This window comes from Ovis aries, chromosome Y, assembly GCF_016772045.2.
Source record: "Ovis aries strain OAR_USU_Benz2616 breed Rambouillet chromosome Y, ARS-UI_Ramb_v3.0, whole genome shotgun sequence".
Taxonomy (NCBI): Eukaryota; Metazoa; Chordata; class Mammalia; order Artiodactyla; family Bovidae; genus Ovis; species Ovis aries.
Genome location: NC_082741.1, coordinates 15,118,980 through 15,145,825, shown reverse-complemented (window position 1 = coordinate 15,145,825; position 26,846 = coordinate 15,118,980).

The following is a 26,846-nucleotide window of genomic DNA, read 5'->3' as shown; positions in this document are numbered from 1 at the left end:
ATATGAAAATGAGATTGTGCATTTCTGTGCTTTGGAGTTATGTGTTCCTAGATAGTTAAGATAATTAAGAAGTGTAAAGATTCCAGATTCTTGCCTAGGAAAACACTAACATCACTGTTGCCAGATCTGTATTTTGTGGTTAACAGGATCCTTTTACCACGACATATGTTTCATTCATATACTTTCAACTTTAAAAAATTTTCCCTGTGTCCTGGCTCTGCCCCTACAGCTTCAGAACACTCCTCTTTAAACTGTACGGAAGACCATTTCCCAGGCTATGGTCCCTGAGTTTATTTTTATTTTTCTCCTAATTTTAGTATATATAATTTATTGGCTATTTTTATCATTTTGGCATAATTTTCTTCAAACTCCGTACTGAAAGTTGTCTCCTATTTAATCATGACATATGATCAGTGAGTCCACATACTGAGGAATGACAATTGGCACTTTTTAGCAGAAAACAGGGCTTCCCTGGGAGGTAACCTGCTTAAGAATCTGATGCAATGCAGCAGACCCCAGTTTGATTTCTGGTTTGGGAGGATGCTCTGGAGAAGCAATAGGCCACTCACTCCAGTGTTCTTTAGGCTTCCCTGGTGGTTTAAATAGTAAACAATCCATCTGCTATGAGAGAGCCACTGGAAGAGTGGCCTAACAACCCACTCCAGTATTCTTGCCTGAAGATCCCCCATGGACAGAGGAGCTTGATGGGCTACATTCCAGACGCTCACAAAGAACCAGACATGACTGTGAGAATGAGCAGACCAGAAACCAAAATATATTTTTAAAAAATCCTTGAAAACCTTGAAATTTGGAAGTGTTCCGTAGAAAGAGCATTTTAACCCTGAAAAACAAAAATAAAAAATAAAAAATAAAGCAATGAACCTTACTACTCTCTTTTCCGTATAAGTTCAGAGGAGAAATGGAGTGCCATTTCCCTTTTTAGAGGCTAGTTATTCTTATAGAAAATATGAAATGATTAAATAAATGATTGAAACCTACTGAAATTCTCCTTTCCAAATAAATAAATAAATAAATAAATAAATAAATAAATAAATAAATAAATAAATAAAGCCTAATTCAAGACGGATACCAAAGAAAGAACATAATCAAAATCACTTGCTGTTGTAAGACATGGCTTCAAAAGAGAACTAAATAAATGTATATAATGACTGGCTAAATTATCTGGCAATACGTTATAAAAATTTACAGTCAACATTGAAAGGGATTTTTACACACAATAAAATAAAAATGCTTTTTACTTATGCATAATTTTAATAATCAAAAGCACTGACTACTTTTCAGACATTCCAGGCCAAGGACATTTAAACAAACTATCTACTTTATCTGCCAAAACAACATGGTGTTAGTGGTTGTGATTAGCTGCTAAGTCATTTCCGTCTCTTTTTCATCTCCATGGACCATAGACCACCAGGCTCCTCTGCCCGTGGGATTTCCCAGGCAACACTACTGAGGCTGGTTTTCATTCTCTCTTCCGGAAGATCTATCTTCCCAACTCAGGGATTTCTCAACCCTGGGTCATCTACATTGGGAAGTGGACTCTTTACCAATGAGCTACCAGGAAAATACCCCAAAGCAAAACAGTATCTGCTTAAGTACTTCTTGGCATTCATATGTATGGTATCAAACTTCCAGCCTATATAGTCTGCGTTGAACTACCCTAGTGATCCGTCGATTAATAGTCAGCTTCCCAACGAACCTTGTCTGGGAAGATCCAACATGCTGAAGTGTAACTAAGCTCATGGGCACAACTCAGGACCTCATGTGCCAAAACTAGAGCCAGTGTTCTCCAACAAAAGAAACATCACAATGGGAAGGCTATGCAGCATAGTGAAGTGCACCATACCACTTGCCTCAGCTGGAGAAAGCCCTTGAACATCCATGACTATCTGGCCCCACCAAAATAAATGCAATTTAAAAAATAACAAAAATTCATGTCAATGCATGGGAAAACCAATACAGTATTGTAAAGTAAAATAAAGTAAAAATAAAAATTAAAGAAAAAAATAAATAAAATGGAAAAATAAATAAATAAATAAGACCTTAAGAAAAAACAACAACAACAACAACAACAACAACAACAACAGTGAGTTTAGCAGAGAAGTTAGTTTCATATATTTAGCAACAAGCAAATATAGTTTGCATGTTGAAAGTGCAAAAATACTTATTTTTCAAAACGTGATAGAATGATACTGATTAGATAAAATTTATCACAGAATAAAAATATTCTAGGCAATAGTTCAGCAGGATGAGAGGTAAGGGTATCCCAAGCATCAGAGTTCAAATTTGTGGTGTGAATGCCGAAAAGCCTATGAAACATCATGTTGTTCAAATAATTCGAGTATACATATATCCACTTAAGCTGTTAGCTATCTCTTCTGCACCTTTATATTTCATTCTGAAGCCATTTGGATTTTCTAAAAGAATGTGTAGATTTGTTTTGCTTGTTTTAGTTTCTGAGGAGACTTCTCATTCTGCCCACATGCTAGGAAACTTTTACTATATTTTCCATTAATATAATTCAAGTTTCATCCAGTCTAACCTTTCATACCATTAATGCCATATTGATTTCTTTTAGCAGGCTCCAGTGATGTTCTTCAAGCTCTTTTAGCCATTCTTTCATTTGGGTATAACGCTCACTGATTTGAATAGCAAATTAACACTTTTCTAATGTGCTTTTAGAGTGTGGTGAGCTGCTCTGTTTCAGGCTTTTGGTTGGAAAACCCTGCCTTATTGTTAGGGCTGCGGTATCTTCTGATAACAAAGGAAAGACTACAAATATTCCAAACAAATTTGATTATGGCAATTAACATTTTCTAAAGAATTAAAGAGTTCCTCATCAAAATATTTATTTCCATGGAAAAAATATCCCCAGATCCTTAAGTACATCAAGATTTTATTAAGGGAATCTGTGAGAACTGACATGTCTCTGTGCATCGTGACTTCATCAACACACCTCTCTGAGGTGAAAAAACAAGTTAGAATTCACATACTTCAGGAAAGCCATATTTAAATAAGGAAAAAACTTGTTTCAATAACAGTAAAAATGGCTGTATGAGAAGTGGATTGATATTGTTTCTCTATTTTTCTCTGAGCATCTTCCTGAAAGTTGCGTGTCTTCACTTCTTACTGAAATGTTTGATTCTGCTGTTGTTCAGTTGTTCAGGCATAATAACTCTCTGCAACATAATAAGGAATGTTATGCTCCTTATTATGCAGCACACCACGCCTCACTGTCCATCACTAACTCCCAGAGTTTGCTCAAACTCATGTGCATCAAATCAGTTCTACCATCCGACCATCTCATCGTCTGCTAGGCCCTTCTCCTTCTGTACTCAAGCTTTCCCAGCATCAGGATCTTTTCCTATAGTTAGTTCTTTCATCGGGTGGCAAAAGTATCAGAGTTTCAGCTTCAGCAAAAGTACTTCCAATGAATATTCAGGGCTGATTTCCATCAGGATTGACTGCTTTGATCTCCTTGCAGTCCAAGGGACTCGCAAGTGTCTTGTCCAACACCACAGTTCAAAATCATCAATTATTCCATGCGCAACTTTCTGTATAGTCCAACTCTCCCATCCATATATGAGTAATGGAAACTATATAGGTATGATCTGATCGACCATTAATTGCAAAGTAATGCCTCTGCTTTCGAATATGCTCTTTAGATGGTTAACAGCTTTTCTTCATAGGATCTAGCACCTTTTAATTCCACGGCTGCACTCACCATCTGCAGTGATTTTGGAGCCTGAGAAAATAAAGTCTATCACTGTTTGCATTTTCCACCATGATTTCCCTATTTGATGTGAAGTCACGGGGCCAGATGCCATGATCTTCATTTTTTCAACACTGAGTTTTAAGCAAGGTTTTTCATTCTCTTCTTTCTTTCCATCAATACGCTCTTTAGTTATTCTCCACTTTCTGTCATATATGTGGTGTCAACTGCAAATCTGCAGTTATTGATATCACTCCAAGCAATCCTGATTCTAGTTTGGGCTTCATCCAGCCTGGCATTTCACATGATGTGCTGAATATAAGTTAAATAAGCCACATGACAATATACAGTCTTGATGCACTCCTTTCCCAATTTGAAACTAACGCATTGTTCTATGTCCAGTTCTAAGTGTTGCTTCTTGACATGCCTACAGATTTCTCAGCAGGCAGCTAAAGAGGTCTGGTATTTGCATCTTTCCGGGAATTTCCCATAGCTTTTTGTCATCCACACAGTCAAAACCTTTGGCATAGTCCAAATCAGATGTAGATGTTTTTCTTGAACTCCCTTGCTTTTTCTCTGATCCAATAGATGCTGGAAATTTGATCTCTGGTTTCTCGGACTTTTCTAAATCGAGCTTTAACATCTGGAAGTTATCAGTTCATGTACTGCTGAAGCCTAGCTTGAAGAACTTTGAACATGACTTTGCTTACATGTGAGATGTGTGCAATTTTGTGTTAGTTTAAACAATCTTTGGCATAGCTTTTCTTGAGGATTGGAGTTTAAACAAATCTTTCCAAGTTCTGTGGCCAGTGCAGAGCTTTTCAAATTTGCTGGCATATTGAGTGCAGGATTTTAATGTCATAATCTGGTAGGACTTGAAATTCCACAACTGGAAACACATTACCTCTAGTAACTTTTTTCATAGATATGTACTAAGGGCTACTTGATCTCACATTCCAGGATGTCTGGTTCTGGATGAGTAAAGACACTTTCACAGTTATGTGGGTCATTAAGATCTTCTTCTTCTTCTTCTCCTTCTTCTCCTTCTTCTCCTTCTTCTCCTTCTTCTCCTTCTTCTCCTTCTTCTCCTTCTTCTCCTTCTTCTCCTTCTTCTCCTTCTTCTCCTTCTTCTCCTTCTCCTTCTCCTTCTCCTTCTCCTTCTCCTTCTCCTTCTCCTTCTCCTTCTCCTTCTTCTTCTTCTTCTTCTTCTTCTTCTTTTTCAAGTTCAGTTCTTCTGTATATTCTTGCCACCACTTCTTAATATATCTGCTTCTGTTAGGTCCGTATATTTTCTCTCCTTTATTTTGCCCATCTTTGCATGAAATGTTCCCGTGGTATCTGTAACATTCTTGAGGTGATCTCTGTTCTTTGCCACCCTATTGTTTTTCTCTATTTCTTTGCATTGATCCCTGGGGAAGGCTTTTCTTATCTCTCCTTGCTATTCTTAAGAAAATTGCATTCAAATGGATTATCTTTCTTTTTCTCCTATACCTTTAGCTTCTCTGCTTTTCTAAGTTATTTGTAAGGCCTCCTCAGACAAACCTTTTGCCCTTTGCATTTATTTTTCTTGGGTATGGTTTTGTTCATTGTCTCATGCAGAATGTCATGACCCTTGGTCCATACTTCTCCAAGCAGTCTGTCTATAAGATCTAATCCCTCAAATCTATTTGACACATCCACTGCATAATCATGAGATTGATTTTGGTCAACCCAAATGGTCTAGCGGTTTTCCATACTTTCTTCAAGTCTAAAGTTTTCTTTAAGGCATTCCTGATCTGAGCCATGTCACTGCTCAGTCTTGTTTTTTTTTTTTTTTTTTTTTCTGACTGCATAGAGCTTCTCCATCTTCGGCTACAAAGAACACAATCAATCTGATTTCAGCATTGACCATCTCAAGAGTCATCTCTTGTGTTGTTGAAGAGGGTGTTTTCTATAAATGGTGAGTTCTCTTGGGGAATTCTGTTAGCCTTTGCCATACTTCATATGTACTCCAAGGTCCAACTTGCCTGTTATTCCAGGTATCTCTTGACTCCCTACTTTCTCTATGAGGCAATGAACGTGGGCAGCATAAGCCCTCATTCCTCTGCCTTTTCTAAATCCATCGTATATATTTGGAAGTTCTTGGTTCAAATACTTTGAAGGCTAGCACAAAGAATTTTGACCCTTATCTTGCTTAATATGTGAAAGGAGAACAATAGTGAAGTACTTTGAATAATTTTCAGCATTACCCTTTGATGTGGGGATCAGTACTTTGTCATGTGTACACTAGAGCTTGCTCAGTAGTGGCATAATGTGTATCCCATAGTGCAAACTCAGAAGTTGGATCATGTATGCCATATAATGTTGACTCAGTAGAGGTAGGATGATACTTTCAGAGTGCAAGCTCAGTAGTTGTGCTAAGCCTTCTGTAGAACACTGATTCAGCAATGGTAAGATGTGTGTTCTAGAATACAGGAGCAATAGTGTTGTCACATTTCCTCCAGAGTTTAGCCACTGCAGAAGTGGCATGTGTGCTTAGAATGGGGTCTTAATAGTGGTGAGAGGCATCCTCTACATCTCAGTCTCAGTAGAAGAGAGGTATGTTCTCTAGAGTGCAAGCTAGTAGTTACAAGACACTTGGTGTGATGACCTGCAGTACACAAAGAAGCAGTGGAAGTTGTCACAGCACTGAAACACTGAATGGTGAAAAATTCCTTGGTGTGTTTGACCCACAGTAGACAAAGAAGCGTTCCAAGAATGTTTTGCCTATGATTTACAGGATGGTGGTAATTATTGAGTGCGTTCCACCTAATGTAGATGGAGATGCGCTTAAGCCATGTCATAAAACTGAACCAGTGATAGTTACAATCTTTTAATCTTGCCTGAGCTATTTGGATGCAGAAACACTTTTAAAAATCACAGCACTGAAGCACTGGAATTCGATAAATTATTGGCTGTGTCTTCCAAGAATGGATGATGAAGCACTTGAATTGTATCACACAGCTGAAAGACTGGATGTTGATGAATACTGGGTGTATTTGACCTGGGGTAAGAAGGGGACTCATTTAACCATATGACACCCCTAAAACACAGGATGGTGAAGAATGTATGCATGTTTATGAACTGGTATGTACAGAAACAATTGAAACATATCACAGAACTCAACAGTTGATAGCGAACAACTTCTAGGTGTATTTGAACCAGAGTATGTGAAACAAGACTTGAAGAATGTAACAGAACTGAAACAACTGATGGTGATAAACTATTGCACGCGTTCAGCATAGTGTACAAGAAGAAGGACTTGAAACATGTCACAGCACTGAAACACCAATGGTCATAAGCTACTGTGTATGTTTCAGCTCAAGTGGGTTAGAGAAACATTTGAAGAATGCTGCACAACTGAAACATTGCATGCTTATGAACGACTGCATGTACTTGATATGGAGTGAATGAAGAAAGCACTTGAAGCATGTGACATCACTGAAGCACTGGTTGAGAATATGGACTATGTTTGAGCTGGAATGGACACAGAGGCTTCAAAATCATTTCATAGTACTGAACACTAGCATTAGATGGGGAAAAAACTACTGAGTTTGTTTGATACAGGAATGGATGAAGAAGCAGTTGACATTATGTCACAGCAGTGAAACAAGATGGTTATAAATGGTGAGTGTATTGACGTTAGTGGGACCAAGAACATATTTAATCTTATCAAAGTCCTGAAACACTGGAACATGGTGAACTACTGGCTGTGTATGCCTCAGTGTGCACAGACAACATTTCAAATCATGTCACAGGACTGAAACGCTTGTATGGAGACGAAAGACTGACTGTCTAGATCTAGGGTGGATGATGAAGCTCTTTAAGCATGTCACTTCATGTATACACTAGATGGCGACAAACTACAGAGTTGATGTATGGGTGAGCATGACATTGGGTCATGCTCCAAAGTAAAACACTGGCCGTTTATAACTACTAGAAATTTTACACCAGGATTAATGTTGAAGCATTTGAAGACTGTCAGTGTACTGAAACAATGGATGGCGATAAATGACTATGTTAACCTGGAGTGGGTGAGGAAGTACTCGAATCCAGTGGCAGCCATGGAACACTGTGTATTGATAAACTCCGGGTTTTTTTTTTGTTTGTTTGTTTTGTTTTTTTACTCACTTCATTAAGGAAGAATTGGAATTGGTCATATGTCACAGCACTGGACTCTGGTTGGTACCACTTATTGACTATGACTGACCAGAGTGGGAAGAGAGCATTTGAATTGTGCCACACCCATTGAACTAAAGAAATAGAGGAAACAATAGAATGGGAAAGACTAGAGATCTCCTCAAAAACTTAAAAATACCAAGCAAACATTTCTTGCGAAGATGGGCTCAATAAAGGATAGAAGTTGTATGGGCCTAACAGAAGCAGAAGATATTAAGACGAGGTTGCAAAAATACACAGAAGAACTGTACATAAAAGACATTCATGACCCAGATAATCACGATGTTGTGATCATTCACCTAGAGCCAGACATCCTGGAATGTAAACTCAAGTGGGTCTTAGGAAGCATCACTACAAAGGAAGCATCACTACAAAGAAAGCTAGTGGAGGGGATAGAATTCCATTTGAGCTAGTTCAAATCCCGAAAGACAATGCTATGAAAGGGCTGCACTCAACATGGCACAAAATGTGGAAAATTCAGCACTGGCCACAGTACTGGAAAAGGGCAGTTTTCACTCCAATACCAAAGAAAGGCAATGCCAAAGAATTCTCAACTACTACACAGTTGCACTCATCTCATATGCTACTAAATTAATGGTCAAAATTATCCAAGCCATTCTTCAGCAATACAGCAACCAGGAACTTCCAGATATTCGAGTTGATTTTCCAAAAGGCAGAGCAACTAAGATCAAATTGCCAACATCTGCTGGATCATTGAAAAACCAGGAGAGTTCCAAAAGAAGATCTACTTCTGTTTTATTAAGACTTTGACTATGTGGATCACAATAAACTTTGGGAAATTCGGAAAGAGATGGGAATACCAGACAACCTGAGTTGCCTCTTGATAAACTTGTATGCAGGTCAGGAAGCAACAATTAGAACTGGAAATAGAACAACAGACTGGCTCCAAAAAGGGAAAGGAGTACCTCAAGGCTGTATAATTGCCACCACGCTTATTTAACTTCTACACAGACGACATAGCGAGAAACACTGGGATGGAGGAATCTCAAGGTGGAAACAAGATTGACGGAGAAATATCAATAATCTGAAATATGCAGATGACACCAGCCTTATGGCAGAAAGTGAAGAACTAAAGAGCCTCTTGATAAAAGTGACACAAGAGAGTGAATAAGTTGGCTTAATGCTCAACATTCCAAAAACTAAGATCATGGCATCTGATGCCATCACTTCATGGCAAATAGGTGGGGAAACAGTGGAAACAGAAGATGACTTTATATTTCTGGGCTCCAAAATCTCTGCAGATGGTGACTGCAGCCATGAAATTAAAAGACGCTTCGTCCTTGGAAGGAAACTTATGACCAACCTAGATGATTAATTATTATTATTGATTATTGTTGATAATTGATTATTATTGATTATTATATTCATATTAAAAAAAAACAGAGGCTTTACTTTGTCAAGAAAGGTCCATCTAGTCAACACTACGGTTTTTCCAGTAGTCATGTATGGATGTAAGTGTTGGAATATAAAGAAGCCTGAGCACTGAAGAATTGATGCTTTTGAACTGGGTGTTTAAGAAGACTCTTGAGAGTCCCTTGGACTGCTAGGAGATCCAACCAGTCCATCCTAAAGGAAATCAGTCCTTAGTGTTCATTGGCAGGACTGATGTTGAAGCTGAAACTCCAATAATTTGGCCACCTGATGTGAAGAGCTGGCTCATTTGAAAGCATCTTGTTGCTGGAAACGATTGAGGGCAGGAGGAGAAGGGAATATCAGAGGATGAGATGGATGGATGATATCACTGACTCAATGGACATGGGTTTGGGTTACCCATGGGAGTTGATGATGGACAGGGAGGCCTAGCTTGTTGCGGTTCATGGGATAACAAAGAGTTGGACATGAATGAGTGACTGAACTGAACTGATCACGCCTTAAAGAGTGATGTTTTCCTTTCTTTTTCTTTTCTTCTTCTTCTTCTTCTTTTTTTTTTAATAATCTTGGGCACATTTTACTGAAGCATGTCACACAATGAAACGTTGAATGGTCAATAACTACCAGCTGGGCTTGACATTGGATGGATGGAGAAGCATTGGAGGCATGTCACTGAACTTAAACACTGTATGGTGATAGCCTAGTGAATGTCTTTAAATGGGGAGAATGAACACACCATTGAAGTGGATCTTGGCATTGGAACTGGAGGTGGTGAATGTTATGGATGTGTTTGACTTGGGATAATGAGGAAGACTTGAGGAATGTCACACAGTAAAACATTGGATGGTGTTAATGTTTGAGTGTGTTTGGCCTGGTGAGGATGGAAACGTCCTGAAATCTGCCATAAAATGGAAACACTAAATGGTCATAAGCTACTGCATGTGCTTCACCTAGAGAGGATGAAGAAGCACATGAAGCATGCCACAGGACTGAAACAGTGGATGGTGATAATCCACTGGGTATGTTTTGTCTAGGGTTGTGAAGAAGCACTTGAGGCAAGTCCTCGAACTGAGGCATGGGGTGCTGATAAACAATTGGGTACTTCTGAACAGTGGCGTGTGGCAAAATTCTTGAAATATGTTACAGTACTGAAACATTGGATGTTACCAAACTACTGGTGTGTTTGATCCAGGATAGGCAAGAAGCAATTGATGCATGTCAAAAAACTGAAGCAGGTGATAAACAACAGGGTGCGTATGACCCAGAGTGCAAGGGGAAATATCTGAACCTTGTCACCAACATGAAACACTGGATGGTGGCAAACTGTTGAGTGTGCTTGATTTAAGGTGGAGAGGAAGCACATGATCCATTTCACAGAACTCAAACGTGGACGGGGGCAAGTTACTTGGTATATTTGACCCAGGGAGAAAAAGAAGCTCTGGAAGCATGCTGTAACTCTGAAACACTGGATAGTGAGAAACCACTTGGTGTGATGACCTGAGGGAATGAAGAAACCCAGAAGCATGTTGCATAACTGAAACATTGGATAACGACACACTACTGGGTGTCTTTGACCCAGTGTACACAAAGAAGCACTTGAGCATGTCACAGAACTTGAACACTGGATGGTGAAAAACTCCTGGGAGTGTTTGACTGGGTGGAGGAAGAAGCTCCTCAAGCATGTCTCTGCACTAAGACACTGGATGATGAGTGTGTTTTTTCTTCAGAAAATGAAGCACTTGACGTTTGCAACAGCACTAAAATAGAGTATGGCACTTATACCACTGGGTGATTAGTCCCAGGTGACAAGGAAACACTGGAAAGTGCTGCATGTTAATGCACTGAATACTCTGTGGTGATAAAGTACTGAAAGTGTTTGATCTGGGGTTGAGAAGAAGCAGGTAAAGCAGGTCCCTGGGGTGAAACAAGGGATTCTGATACACTGCTGGGAGTTTAGGAATTCAAGTGGAATAAGAAGCACTGGAAGCATGTCACATCCATGAAACAATAAATGTTGCTAAACTACTGAGTGGGAATGAGACTGGGAAAGACTAGAGATCTCTTCAGGAAAATAAGAGGTATCAAGGGAGTATTTCATGCACATATGTGTACAATAAAGGGCCGAAAATGTGTGAACCTAAAAGAAGTGGAAGATATTAAGGAGTGCTGGCATGATTACATAGAAGAACAATCCAAAAAGTTCCCAATGACCTAGATAACCATGATGGGGTGATCACTCACCTACAGCTAGACATCTTGGAGTGTGAAACCAAGTGGCTCTTAGAAAGCATCACTACCAACAAAGATAAAGGAGGTGATGGAACACCAGCTGAGCTATTTCCAATTTTAAAAGATGATATTGCTGAAGTGCTGCACTCAGTATGCCAAAAAACTTGGAAAACTCAGCAGTGGCTGCAGGACTGGAAAAGGTCAGTTTTTCATTTGAAATCCAAGGAAGGGCAATGCCACATAATGTTCCAAATATCACACAACTACCATTATTTTACACACTAACTCCTTAGAAGATAATTTATAAACAACTGAGATGGCTGGATGACATCACTGACTAGATGGACATGAGTCTGAGTGAACCAAGGGAGTTGGTGATGGACAGGGAGGCTTGGCTTGTGCTGATTCATGCGGCCACAAAGAGTCGGACACGACTGAACTGAATTGAACTGAGACAGCATATTAAAAAGCAGAGATGTTAATGTGCCAACAAAACTCCACCTAGTTAAGACTGATTTTTCCAGTAGGCGTGTATGGATGTGACAGTTAAATTATAAAGAAAGCTGAGCACCAAAGAATTGATGCTTTTGAACTGTGTTGTGGGAGGAGATTCTTGAGAGTCCCTTGGACTGCAAGGAGACCCAACCAGTCCATCCTAAAGATCAATCATGAATATTCATTAGAAGGACTGATGTTAAAGCTGAAACTCCAATACTTTGGCCAACTGATGTGAAGAGCTGATTCATTTGAAAAGACCCTGATGGTTGGGAAGATTGAAAGCAGGAGGAGAAGGGGAGGACAGAGGATGAGACAGTTAGATGGTATCACCGACTCAAAGAACATGAATTTCAGTAAACTGTGGGAGTTGGTGATGGACAGGAAGGCCTGATTTGCTGCAGTCCATGGGCTCACAGTCATACACAACTGAGCAGCTGAAGTGAATCGAACAAAGGCATGCTCACAATTCTCCTGACAGGACTTTAACAGCACATTAACTTGGAAGCTGCAAATGTTCAAACTGGATTTAGAAAAGATAGAAACCAGAGGTCAAATTGGCAACATCCATTGGGTCATGGAAAAAGCAAGAATATTATTTAAAAAAAATCATTTCTGCTTTATTGAGTATGATAAAAATCCACTGTGTGGATCACAACAAACTGCAGAAAATTCTTAAAGACTTGGTAATACCAGACTACCTACATGCCTCTGAAGAGACCTGTATCCAGGTCAAGAAACAACCCGTGAGAACCAGATAAAGAAGAACAGATGTTTGAAATGGGGGGGGGGGGGGAGGGACACAAAAACTACTACATTTGTCACCCTGTTGATTTAACTTATATGCAGAGCACATCTTGGAAAATGCTGGGCTGGACGAAACACAAGCTGAAATTAAGAGAAAAATAGAAATATCAATAACTTCAGATATGCAGATGACACCACCGATATAGCATCAAGTAAAGAATAACTAAAGAGCCTCTTGATGCAGGTGAAAGAGGAGAGTGAAGAAGCTGGCTTAAGATGCAACATTCAAAAAACTAAGATCCTGGCATCTGGTCCTATTATTTCATGGCAAATAGATGGGAAAATAATGGTGACAGTGACAGACTTCTGTTTTCTCGGACTCCAAAATCATGGCAGGTGATGACTGCAGCTATGAAATTAAATGACACTTGTTTCTTGGAAGAAAAGCAGTGACAAACCTAGACTGCATGTTAAAGAGCAGAGACATTCCTTTGCCAGGAAGCGTCCATATAGTCAGAGCTATATTTGTGTGTTGTTTTTTTTTTTTTTTAAGCAGTCATGTGACAATGTAAGTTAGACCACAAAGGAGGCTGAACATTAAGGAATTGAGACTTTTGAACCACAGTCTTGGAGAAGACTCTTGTGAGTCCCTTGGGCTGCAAGGAAATCAATCCAGTCAACTCTAAAGGAAATCAATCCTGAAAATTCACTGGAGGGGCTGATGCTGAGGCAGAAGCTCCAGTATTATGGCTATCTGATGTGAAGAGCCAACTCACTGGCAAAGACTCTGATGCTGCAAAAGATTGGAGCAAAAGAAGGGGACGATGGAGGACCACCTACTTGGATGGCATCACCGACCCAGTGGATTTGAGTTTGAACAAGCTCCGGGAGATGGTCGAGGGCAAGAAGGCGTGATATACTGCAGTCCATGGGATTATGAAGAGTTGGAGATGACTGAGTGACTGAACAACAAATAACAGCCAGCAACAACAAATCTACAGAGTGCCTTTGACCGTGAGTAGTTTCAGGAGCTCTTGAAGCATGTCACAGATCTGAAACCCAAGATAGTGGCAAAACACTGAATGTGTTTGACTTGGAGTTAGTGAAGCAGCCATTAGTATGTGCTACAACATTGAAACAATGAATGTCGATAACCTATACTGCGTATTTGTTGTGGAGTAAGTGAAGAACCACTTGAAGTGGGCTTCATGACTGAAACACTGTATGTTCACACTTCAGATGGTCTGTGTTTGATCTTGTATATAGAAAGAAGCACAAGGAGCCAGTCACAACACTGAAACTGTATCATGATAAATCATTTTGTATGATGAGCTGTGGTAGTTGAAAAATCAATGAAAGTATGTACTAGCCCTGAATCAATGGATGGGGATAAACTAAGAGTGTGCTCAACCTTGAGTGGACAAAGCATCTTTTGAAGCATATACCAGAATTAACACACTGGATTGTGATAAATTATTGGTTATGTGTTTTCTGCAGAGAATGACAAAGCAGTTGAGCAGGAAACAGCATTGAAACACTGGATGATGATAAACTATGGGGTTTGTTTGATACATGATGAATGAGGAGAAACTGAAAGCATGGCACAGATTAAAACATGGGACCATGGTAAACTTCTGAATGTGTTTCATCTAGAAAGGACTAAAGAAGGACTTTAAATTCATCACAGAACTGAAACATTAATTGTGATAAGCTACCTACCATATTTTATTTGGAGAGGATAAAGAAGTACATGAGGCATGACACAGTACTGGAAAACTGGATAGTGGTAAACGACAGGAAGTGTTTGACTAAATGAGACAAAGGGGCACTTCAAGCCTGTACTAGCACAGCATCAAGGAATGACGATAATTTACAGGGTGTATTTTACCTGGAGGGGATGGAGGAGGCTCAAAACATGTCACAATACAGAAAAAAATGGATGGTGATAGCTGTCACATTAATTTCTTCTGGAGTGGATTAAAAACCACTTGAAGCATTTCTAAACTTAAACACTGGATGGGGATATAATATTGTGTGTATTTAATGCCAATAAGAAATTGAGGGAACAATAAAGTAGGAAAGACGAGAAATCTTGCCCAGAAACTGAGAGACTCCAAGGGAATATTTCATGCAGACATGGGCACAATCCAGGACAGAAGTGGTATGAACCTAGCAGAAGGAGAAAATATGATGGAGTGCTGGCAAGAGTATAAGAGAAGAGCTGTACCAAAGCAAGGTCTTAATCGCCTGCTGCTGCTGCTGCTGCTGCTGCTGCTGCTATGTCGCTTCTCTTGTGTCCAACTCTTCGGGACCCCATGGACATCACACTACCAGGCTCCTCTGTCCATGGGATTTTCCAGGTAAGAATATTGGAGTTGGGTGCCATCGCCTTCTCTGCTTAATCACCTATATAACCATAATGGTGTGCTCACTCGAATAGAGCAGACAACCGGGGGTGTGAAGTCAAGTGGATCTTAGCAAGAATTACCACAAACAATGCTAGTCGAGATGATAGACTTGAAGCTCAGCTATTTTAAATTGTTAAAGATAATGCTATTAAAATGCTGCACTCAATGTGCCAGGAAATTTGGAAAACTCATCAATGACCACAGGACAGGGAAAGGTCAGATTCACTGTGATCCCCAAAAGGGGCATTGTGAAGGCATGCTCAAACTACTGCACAGTCGCTCTCATTTCATATGCTGGCAAGGTAATGCTCAAAATGCCTCCATCTAGGTTTCAACAATATGTGAACTGAGAACTTTCAAAAGTACCAATTGGATTGCAAAAGGCAGAGGAACCAGAGATCAAATTGCCAACATTCATTGGATCATAGAAAAAGGAGGAGATTCCAGAAAATGATCTACTTCTGCTTCATTCACTATGCTAAAGCCTTTGACTGTGGGGGTCACAGAAAGTGTGGAAAATTCTTAAAGAGATGGGCATACTAGACCACTTTACCTGGCTCCTGAGAAACCTGTATGCAGGTCACGAAGTAACAGAATCAGACAGGAACGGAGTTGTTCGGAATTTCTATTGTAAGATCAGCTGTTATCCTTATGGGGTTTCCCTTCTATGTTATTTGTTGTGATTCCTTTGTTACCTTGAATAACTGTTCATTGTGTATGTTTATTTGTTTGTTTGTTTTTATTTTGATTAATGTGTGTTTTGACATGTTTTGTCTTGGTTTTACCCCTATGGGACACACTGGGATTTTTCATCTTAGGTGTCTGTTCTTTTTCCCATTTCAGGGATGTTTTTAACTATTTCCTCCTCAAATATTTTCTCTTGCCCTTTCCTTTTGTCTTATTTCTCCGAGAAACCTATGATTTAAATATGAGGGGGGAGCTGAAAAAGATGGCGGAGGAATAGGACGGGAAGACCACTTTCTCCCTCACAAATTCCTTAAAAGAACATTTCAACGTCAAGCAAACTCCACAAAACAACTTCTGTAGGCTGGCAGAGGACATCAGGCAACCAGAAAAGCAGACCATTGTCTTAAAAAATAGGTAGGAAAAATATAAAAGACGAAAAAGGAGACAAAGGAGGTGGGGAGGGAGTTCCGTCCCTGGAAGGGAAGTCCGTCCCGGGAAGGGAATTTTAAGAAGAGAGGTTTCCAAACACCAGGAAACACTCTCCCTGCCAAGTCTATGGCAAGCCTTGGAAACACAGAGGGCGACATAACAGGAAGGAAAAATAGATAAATAATTAAAGCCAAGAGATTACAAGCCCACCAGTAACTCCCCCAGTGGAAAAGCAGCACAGACGCCTGCATCCGCCATTGGGAATTGGGGGCAGGGCAGGGACGCGCGGGAGGCGTGGGCTGCAGAGCTTTGTTAGAATCAGGCAGGAACGCCCCACGAGCAACCAGAATGATCTAACTTGGGCTAGCAAACCAGACTATGGGATAGCTACCACGCGAAAAGCTCGAACATAAGACACTGCCAGGACCGCACACAGAACAAAGGACGGAACGGAAAAAGCCAGCTACAGACCATCCCCCACTGGGGAAAGGCAGCCAGAGCTGTAAGGACTGGAAAGGGGCAATTGCAGACCCGGAGAGACTTTACTTACTTAACTGCAAGCAGGCTCCTTTGCTAAGACTTCTGGGGGTGCTGGACAGTCACAATCTGCCTCACGGGGTGCGCCAGCGGTCCACCCAGAAAGCTGAGTAGCAGCGGCGGAAAAGGTGACAAGCTGCGGCGATTGCCCTCGCCAAACTCCTGAGCTACTCGGACCTGGGAAGGGCACAAAGCGCAGTCCCAGCCAAATTTGTGCCTCTGAGGGCTGCCTGAGCGTCAAACCTGAGCGGCTTGGACCAGGGAAGTGCACGCAGCCTAGGGCCAGCCCCAGACGGTTCCCGGCTGAGCATCGTAGAGCCGGAGTGGTTTGTGCGCCACGAGAAAGGACAGGTCAAGTGGGGCAGAGATACTGTGTGCACACGACAGTGCTATTTGTTTGCGACATCCCCCGTCCCCACAGTGCGACTGAACTAGTGAGCCTAACAAACCAGCAAACAGAAGAAGTTAAACAGAGGGAACCACCTTTGAAGTGATCCCACACGGCCCATAACACCAGAGAAGGGCCAGGAATATTTTTAATATTTTTAAGATCATTCCTTTTTTTTTTTTTTTTTTTCTTTTTTTTTTTCTTTTTTTTTTCTTTTTTTTAATTGTTGTCTTCTGTTTCTCCTCTAATTTTTATTTCTATAACCTATTATTACTATTTTTAAAAAAAGACTTTTTTTTTTTTTTTTTTAAGGCAAACACCATATATAGTCCTTGGATGGTTGTTGGTGTTTTTTTTTTTTTTTTCATAATTCTTTTTTTCTTCCTTTTTCCTTCTGCTTTTCTTTAATATTGTATCTTTGAAAATCCAACCTCTACTCTAGATTTTTAATCTTTGCTCTTAAGTTTTTGTTGTCAATTTTGTACATTTAAAAACCCAAACTTCACTACCCAAGTTTACCTGAGAGCGAGATTACTGGCTTGACCACTCTCTCCTCCTCTGGACTCTCCTTTTTCTCCACCAGGTGGCCTCTGTCTCTTTTCTCCCCTATCACTTCACTATCCAACTTTGTGAATCTCTGTGTGTTCCAGACGGTGGAGAATACCTAAGGAACTGGTTACTGGCAGGATTTGTCTCTCTCCTACTCATTCCTCTCTCTTATCCTCCTGGTCACCTCTGTCTACTTCCTCCCTCTCCTCTGCCCTGTATAACTCTGTAAATACCTCTGAGCGGTCCAGACTATAAAGCGCACATAAGGAAGTGACTACTGGCTAGCTTGCTCTCTCCTCTTTTGATCTCACCGCATCTCATTCCAGTTACCTCTAACTACCCCCTCCATCTTCTCTTCTCCTTGTAACTCAGTGAACCTCTCTGAGTGTCCCTCAATGTGGAGAAACTTTTCATCTTTAACCTAGATGTTTTATCATTGGTGCTGTATAGATGGAGAAGTCTAGAGGCTACTGCAAAAATAAAACTAAAAACCAGAAGCAGGAGGCTTAAATCCAAAGCCTGAAAACATTAGAGAACTCTTGAATTCAGGGAACATTAAGCAATAGGAGCTCATCAAATGCCTTCATACCTACACCAAAACCAAGCTCCACCCAAGGGCCAACAAGTTCCAAAACAAGACATACCATGCAAATTCTCCAGCAACACAGGAACACTCCCCTGAGCTTCAATATACAGGCAGCTCAAAATTATCCCAAAACCTTTGATGTCTCATAACCCATTACGGGTCACTCCTCTGCACTCCAGAGAGAAGAAACCCAGCTCCACCCACCAAAACTCCAACACAAGCCTCCCTAACCAGGAAACCTTGACAAGCCACTGATAGAACCCCACCCAAAGTGAGGAAGCTCCATAATAAAGAAAACTCCACAAATTACCAGAATATAAAAAGGCCACCCCAAACGCAGCAATATAATCTAGATGAAGAGACAGAGGAATACTCAGCAGGTAAAGGAACAGGAGAGCTGCCCACCAAACCAAACAAAAGAGGAAGAAGTAGGGAATCTACCAGGGAAGGAATTCCGAATATTGATAGTGAAAATGATCCAAAATCTTGAAATCAAAATGGAATCACAAATAAATAGCCTAGAGACAAGGATTGAGAAGATGCAAGAAAGGTTTAACAAGGACCTAGAAGAAATAAAAAAGAGTCAAAATATAATGAATAACGCAATAAATGAGATCAGAAACACTCTGGAGGCAACAAATAGTAGAATAGCGGAGGCAGAAGATAGGATTAGTGAAATAGAAGATAGAATGGTAGAAATAAATGAATCAGAGAGGAAACAAGAAAAACAAATTTAAAGAAATGAGGACAATCTCAGAGACCTCCAGGACAATATGAAATGCTCCAACATTCGAATTATTGGAGTCCCAGAAGAAGAAGACAGAAAGAAAGATCATGAGAAAATCCTAGAGGAGATAATAGTTGAAAACTTCCCTAAAATGGGGAAGGAAATAATCACCCAAGTCCAAGAAACACAGAGAGTTCCAAATAGGATAAACCCAAGACGAAACACCCCAAGACACATATTAATCAAATTAACAAAGATCAAACACAAAGAACAGATATTAAAAGCAGCAAGGGAAAAACAACAAATAACACACAAGGGGATTCCCATAAGGATAACAGCTGATCTGTCAATAGAAACTCTTCAGGCCAGGAGGAATGGCAAGACATACTTACAGTGATGAAAGACAATAACCTACAGCCCAGATTACTGTACCCAGCAAGGATCTCATTCAAATACGAAGGAGAAATCAAAAGCTTTACAGACAAGCAAAAGCTGAGAGAATTCAGCACCACCAAACCAGCTCTCCAACAAATTCTAAAGGATATTCTCTAGACAGGAAACACGAAAAGAGTGTATAAACCCGAACCCAAAACAATAAAGTAAATGGTAACGGGATCTTACTTATCAATAATTACCTTAAACATAAATGGGTTGAACGCCCCAACCAAAAGACAAAGACTGGCCAAATGGATACAAAAACAAGACCCCTCTATATGCTGCTTACAAGGGACCCACCTCAAAACAAGGGGCACATACAGACTGAAAGTGAAGGGCTGGAAAAAGATATACCACGCAAATGGAGACCAAAAAAAAAGCAGGAGTGGCAATACTCATATCCGATAAAATAGACTTTAAAACAAAGGCTGTGAAAAGAGACAAAGAAGGCCACTACATAATGCTCAAAGGAACAATCCAAGAAGAAGATATAACAATTATAAATATATATGCACCCAATATAGGAGCACCGCAATATGTAAGACAAATGCTAACAAGTATGAAAGGGGGAATCAATAACACAATAATAGTGGGAGACTTTAATACCCCACTCACACCTATGGATAGATCAGCTAAACAGAAAATTAACAAAGAAATGCACACTTTAAATGATACATTAGATCAGTTAGACCTAATTGATATCTATAGGAAATTTCACCCCAAAACAATGAATTTCACCTTTTTTTCAAGTGCTCATGGAAGCTTCTCCAGGATAGATCACATCCTGGGCCATAAATCTAAACTTGATAAATTAAAAAAAGATTGAAATCATTCCAAGCATCTTTTCTGACCATAATGCATTAAGATTAGATCTCAATTACAGGAGAAAAACTATTAAAAATTCCGACATATGGAGGTTGAACAACACACTTCTGAATAACCAACAAATCACAGAAGAAATCAAAAAAGAAATCAAAATATGTATATAAACGAATGAAAATGAAAACACAGCAACCCAAAACCTGTGGGACACTATAAAAGCAGTGCTAAGAGGAAAGTTCATAGCTATACAGGCATACCTCAAGAAACAAGAAAAAAGTCAAATAAATAACCTAACTCTACACCTAAAGCAACTAGAAAAGGAAGAATTGGAGAACCCCAGAGTTAGTAGAAGGAAAGAAATCTTAAAAATTAGGGCAGAAATAAATGCAAAAGAAACAGAAGAGACCATAGCAAAAATCAACAAAGCCAAAAGCTGGTTCTTTGAAAGGATAAATAAAATTGACAAACCATTAGCCAGACTCATCAAGAAGCAAAGAGAGAAAAATCAAATCAATAAAATTAGAAATGAAAATGGAGAGATCACAACAGACAACACAGAAATACAAAGGATCATAAGAGACTACTATCAGCAGTTGTATGCCAATAAAATGGACAACGTGGAAGAAATGGACAAATTCTTAGAAAAGTACAATTTTCCAAAACTGAACCAGGAAGAAATAGAAAATCTTAACAGACCCATCACAAGCATGGAAATTGAAACTGTAATCAGAAATCTTCCAGCAAAAAAAAGCCCAGGTCCAGATGGCTTCACAGCTGAATTCTACCAAAAATTTCGAGAAGAGCTAACACCTATCCTCCTCAAACTCTTCCAGAAAATTGCAGAGGAAGGTAAACTTCCAAACTTATTCTATGAGGCCACCATCACCCTAATACCAAAACCTGACAAAGATGTCACAAAAAAAGAAAATTACAGGCCAATATCACTGATGAACATAGATGCAAAAATCCTCAACAAAATTCTAGCAATCAGAATCCAACAACACATTAAAAAGATCATACACCATGACCAAGTGGGCTTTATCCCAGGGATGCAAGGATTCTTCAATATCCGCAAATCAATCAATGTAATTCACCACATTAACAAATTGAAAAATAAAAACCATATGATTATCTCAATAGATGCAGAGAAGGCCTTTGACAAAATTCAACATCCATTTACGATAAAAACTCTCCAGAAAGCAGGAATAGAAGGAACATACCTCAACATAATAAAAGCTGTATATGACAAACCCACAGCAAACATTATCCTCAATGGTGAAAAATTGAAAGCATTTCCCCTAAAGTCAGGAACAAGACAAGGGTGTCCACTTTCACCGCTACTATTCAACATAGTTCTGGAAGTTTTGGCCACAGCAATCAGAGCAGAAAAAGAAATAAAAGGAATCCAAATTGGAAAAGAAGAAGTAAAACTCTCACTGTTTGCAGATGACATGATCCTCTACATGGAAAACCCTAAAGACTCCACCAGAAAATTACTAGAGCTCATCAATGAATATAGTAAAGTTGCAGGATATAAAATCAACACACAGAATCCCTTGCATTCCTATACACGGATAATGAGAAAGTAGAAAATGAAATTAAGGAAACAATTCCATTCACCATTGCAACGAAAATAATAAAATACTTAGGAATATATCTTCCTAAAGAAACTAAAGACCTATATATGGAAAACTATAAAACACTGATGAAAGAAATCAAAGAGGACACTAATAGATGGAGAAATATACCATGTTCATGGATTGGAAGAATCAATATAGTGAAAATTAGTATACTACCCAAAGCAATTTACAAATTCAATGCAATCCCTATCAAGCTACCAGCCACATTTTTCACAGAACTAGAACAAATAATTTCAAGATTTGTATGGAAATACAAAAAACCTCGAATAGCCAAAGCAATCTTGAGAAAGAAGAATGGAACTGGAGGAATCAACTTGCCTGACTTCAGGCTCTACTACAAAGCCACAGTCATCAAGACAGTATGGTACTGGCACAAAGACAGACATATAGATCAATGGAACAAAATAGAAAGCCCAGAGATAAATCCACACACATATGGACACCTTATCTTTGACAAAGGAGGCAAAAATATACAATGGAGTAAAGACAATCTCTTTAACAAGTGGTGCTGGGAAAACTGGTCAACCACTTGTAAAAGAATGAAACTAGATCACTTTCTAACACCGCACACAAAAATAAACTCAAAATGGATTAAAGATCTAAATGTAAGATCAGAAACTATAAAACTCCTAGAGGAGAACATAGGCAAAACACTCTCAGACATAAATCACAGCAGGATCCTCTATGATCCACCTCCAAGAATTCTGGAAAGAAAAGCAAAAATAAACAAATGGGATCTAATTAAAATTAAAAGCTTCTGCACAACAAAGGAAAATATAAGCAAGGTGAAAAGACAGCCTTCTGAATGGGAGAAAATAATAGCAAATGAAGCAACTGACAAACAACTAATCTCAAAAATATACAAGCAACTTCTGCAGCTCAATTCCAGAAAAATAAACGACCCAATCAAAAAATGGGCCAAAGAACTAAATAGACATTTCTCCAAAGAAGACATACGGATGGCTAACAAACACATGAAAAGATGCTCAATATCACTCATTATTAGAGAAATGCAAATCAAAACCACAATGAGGTACCACTTCACACCAGTCAGAATGGCTGCGATCCAAAAATCTGCAAGCAATAAATGCTGGAGAGGGTGTGGAGAAAAGGGAACCCTCCTACACTGTTGGTGGGAATGCAAACTAGTACAGCCACTATGGAGAACAGTGTGGAGATTCCTTTAAAAATTGCAAATAGAACTACCTTATGACCCAGCAATCCCACTTCTGGGCATACACACTGAGGAAACCAGAATTGAAAGAGACACATGTACCCCAATGTTCATCGCAGCACTGTTTACAATAGCCAGGACATGGAAACAACCTAGATGTCCATCAGCAGATGAATGGATAAGAAAGCTGTGGTACATATACACAATGGAGTATTACTCAGCCGTTAAAAAGAATTCATTTGAATCAGTTCTGTTGAGATGGATGAAACTGGAGCCGATTATACAGAGTGAAGTAAGCCAGAAAGAAAAACACCAATACAGTATACTAACACATATATATGGAATTTAGGAAGGTGGCAATGACGACCCTGTATGCAAGACAGGGAAAGAGACACAGATGTGTATAACGGACTTTTGGACACAGAGGGAGAGGGAGAGGGTGGGATGATTTGGGAGAATGCCATTCTAACATGTATACTATCATGTGAATTGAATCGCCAGTCTATGTCTGATGCAGGATGCAGCATGCTTGGGGCTGGTGCATGGGGACGACCCAGAAAGATGTTATGGGGAGGGAGGTGGGAGGGGGGTTCATGTTTGGGAATGCATGTAAGAATTAAAGATTTTAAAATTTAAAAAATAAAAATAAAAAAAGAAATAAATTAAAAAAAAATAAATAAATATGAGGGCATTTAACATTGTCCCATAGGTCTCTGAGATTGTCTTCATTTCTCTCTCTCTCTTTTTTTTTTCTATCCTGCTTCATTAATTTCCAATATCCTATCTTCCAGCTCACTTAGTCTTTCTTCTGCCTCAGTTACTCTACTGTTCCTATTGTCCAGACTGATTTCTATCTCAGTTATTTCATTGTTCATTATTGATTGACTACTCATTATTTCTTGCAGGTCCATTTAAAACACCCCTTTCATCTTCTCAATCCATGCCTGAAGTCTATTTATCTTAGATCCATTTGTTTCCAAGACATTGACTATTATTGTGCTGAACTGTTTTTCCTGTAGACTTCCTACCTCCTCCTCTTTCATTGGTTTGTTGATTTTTATTGTGTTCCTTCATCTGCTGGATATGTCTCTGCCTTTTCATGTTGTTTTGATGACTGTCTTCGAGGTCTATTTTCTGCAAACTGGAGGGCAATCATTGCTATTAATTGGGTGGTCTCCTCCAAGTGTATGTGGTGGGACAAGTGGCTTGTGAAAGTTTTCTAGTTGAGAGAACCTTTTGCTGTTGTTCTTATAGAAGATGGCTGTTGACCTCATTTGTCCTGAGAGTCAATGCAGTGTCCATTAGAGAATTAGGGGGCTCTATTATGGCTTTGATTCCAGATGAGCTATTTCAAATCCTTGAAGATGATGCTGTGAAAGTGATGTGCTCAATATGACAAGAAATTTGAAGATCTCAGCTGTGGCTCAATTGGAAATGTTCAGTTTTCATTCATATATATATATATATATATATATATATATATATATACATATATATATATAAAGGCAATGCCAAAGAATGCTCAAACTACTGCGCAATTGCACTCATGTCACATGCTAGCAGAGTAATGCACAAAACTATCCAAGCCATACTTCAGCAATACATGAGCCATAAACTTCCAGATGCTCAAGCTGGTTTTGGAAAAGTCAGAGGAACCAGAGATCAAATGGCCAACATCCGCTGCATCATCAATAAAGCAAGAGAGTTCCAGAAAAACAGCTACTTCTGCTTTATTGACTATTCCAAAGACTTTGACTGTGTGCATTACAAAGAATGCTGGGAAATTCTGAAAGAGATGGGACTATCAGAGCAGCTGACCTGCCTCTTCAGAGGCCTCTATGCAGGTCAGAAAGCAGCAGTTTGAATGGGATATGAACAAGTGCTTCCGCATAGGAAAAGGAGTATGTCAAGGCTGTATATTGCCACATTGCTTATTTAACTTCTATGCAGAGTACATCATGAGAAAGGCTGTGCTGGATGAAGCACAAGCTGGAATCAAGTTTGTCAGGAGAAATAACCTCAGATATGCAGACGACACCACCCTTATGGCAGAAAGGGAAGAACTAAAGAGCCGTTTAATGAAATTGAAAGAGGAGAGTGAAAATGTTGGATTAAAGCTCAACATTCTGAAAACTAAGATCATGGCATCTGATCTGACCACTTTACAGCAAATAGATGCGCAATCACTGTTTGACTTTCTTTTGAGGGGCTCCAGAATCACCACAGATGGTGACTGCAGCCATGAAATTCAAAGATGCTTACTCTTTGGAAGGAAAGTTATGACCAATCTAGACAGCATATTGGGGGGGTTCATGTTTGGGAATGCATGTAAGAATTAAAGATATTAAAATTTAAAAAATAAAAAAATAAAATAAAAATAAAAATAAAAATCAGGGACATTACTTTTCCGACAAAGGTCTGTCTAGTCAAAGCTATGGTTTTTCTAATAGTCGTATATGGAAGTGAGAGTTGGACTATAAAGAAAGTTGAGCATCGACAAATTGATGCTTTTTAATTGCAGTGTTGGAGAACTCTCTTGAGAGTGCCTTGTATTGCAAGAAGATTCAACAAGTCCATCCTGAAGAAACCAGTCTTGAATATTTATTGGAAGGACTGATGCTGAAGCTGAAACTCCAATACTTTGGCCACCTGATGCAAAGAGCTGACTCATTTGAAAAGATCCTGATGCTGGGAAAGATTGAGGTCCAGAGGAGAAAGGCATGCCACAGGATGAGATGGTTGGATGGCATCACTGACTCAGTGGCCATGAGTTGAGTAAACTTTGAGAGTTGGTAATTGGCAGGGAGGCCTGGTGCGCTGCATTCCATGGGGTTGCAAAGAGGCAGAGACAATTGAGTGACTGAACTGAGAAGGTTGTCTTTTAATTTTCTTGAGTGTGTTCCTGTTTTGCTGGAAGATGAGCATGGGTTGTCTTGCACTGGAGATTGCTGCTCTTGGGTGGAGCTTCCTTTCAGTGTAGGCATGTATCCTTTAGTATGGGATCTTGTTTATCACTATTCCCTGGGGCCAGGGGTTCTATGGTGATCCAAAGTTCTGGAGCTGAGCTATCTGCCTCTGGCTTTTGGTCCCCCTCTTTCAGCAACCTTGACTACTCTTTCAACATTGCACAGAAGAAAAAGCCCCATGTGAATGATGAAACAAGTCCACATCCTGAACTGTCAAAGAGATTCACAGTGTTATATAGAGAAAAGAAGACGGAAGAGCTAGATAGATATGATGAGGAGGAAAAAAGAAAGTCAAAGGGAAAGACAGCAATCAAGCCTGTGATGAAATCCCTGAGTGAAAATAGATATTAAAACAATAGAGTCTTAATGCTACAGCAACGGCAACCCACTCCAGTACTCTTGCCTGGAAAATCCCATGGATGGAAGAGCCTGGTAGGCTGAAGTCCCTGGAGTCGCTAAGAGTTGGACACGACAGAGCGATTTCACTTTCACTTTTCACTTTCATGCATTGGAGAAGAAAATCTCAACCCACTCCAGTACCCTTGCCTGGAGAATGCCAGGGACAGACGAGCCTAGTGGGCTGCCGTCTATGGGGTCGCACAGAGTCGGATACGACTGAAGTGACTTAGCAGCATCAGCAGCAACTACAAAACTAATAGCAAATATCAGAAAGCAAAATTAAAAACATAAACTAGAATTTGGACTCCC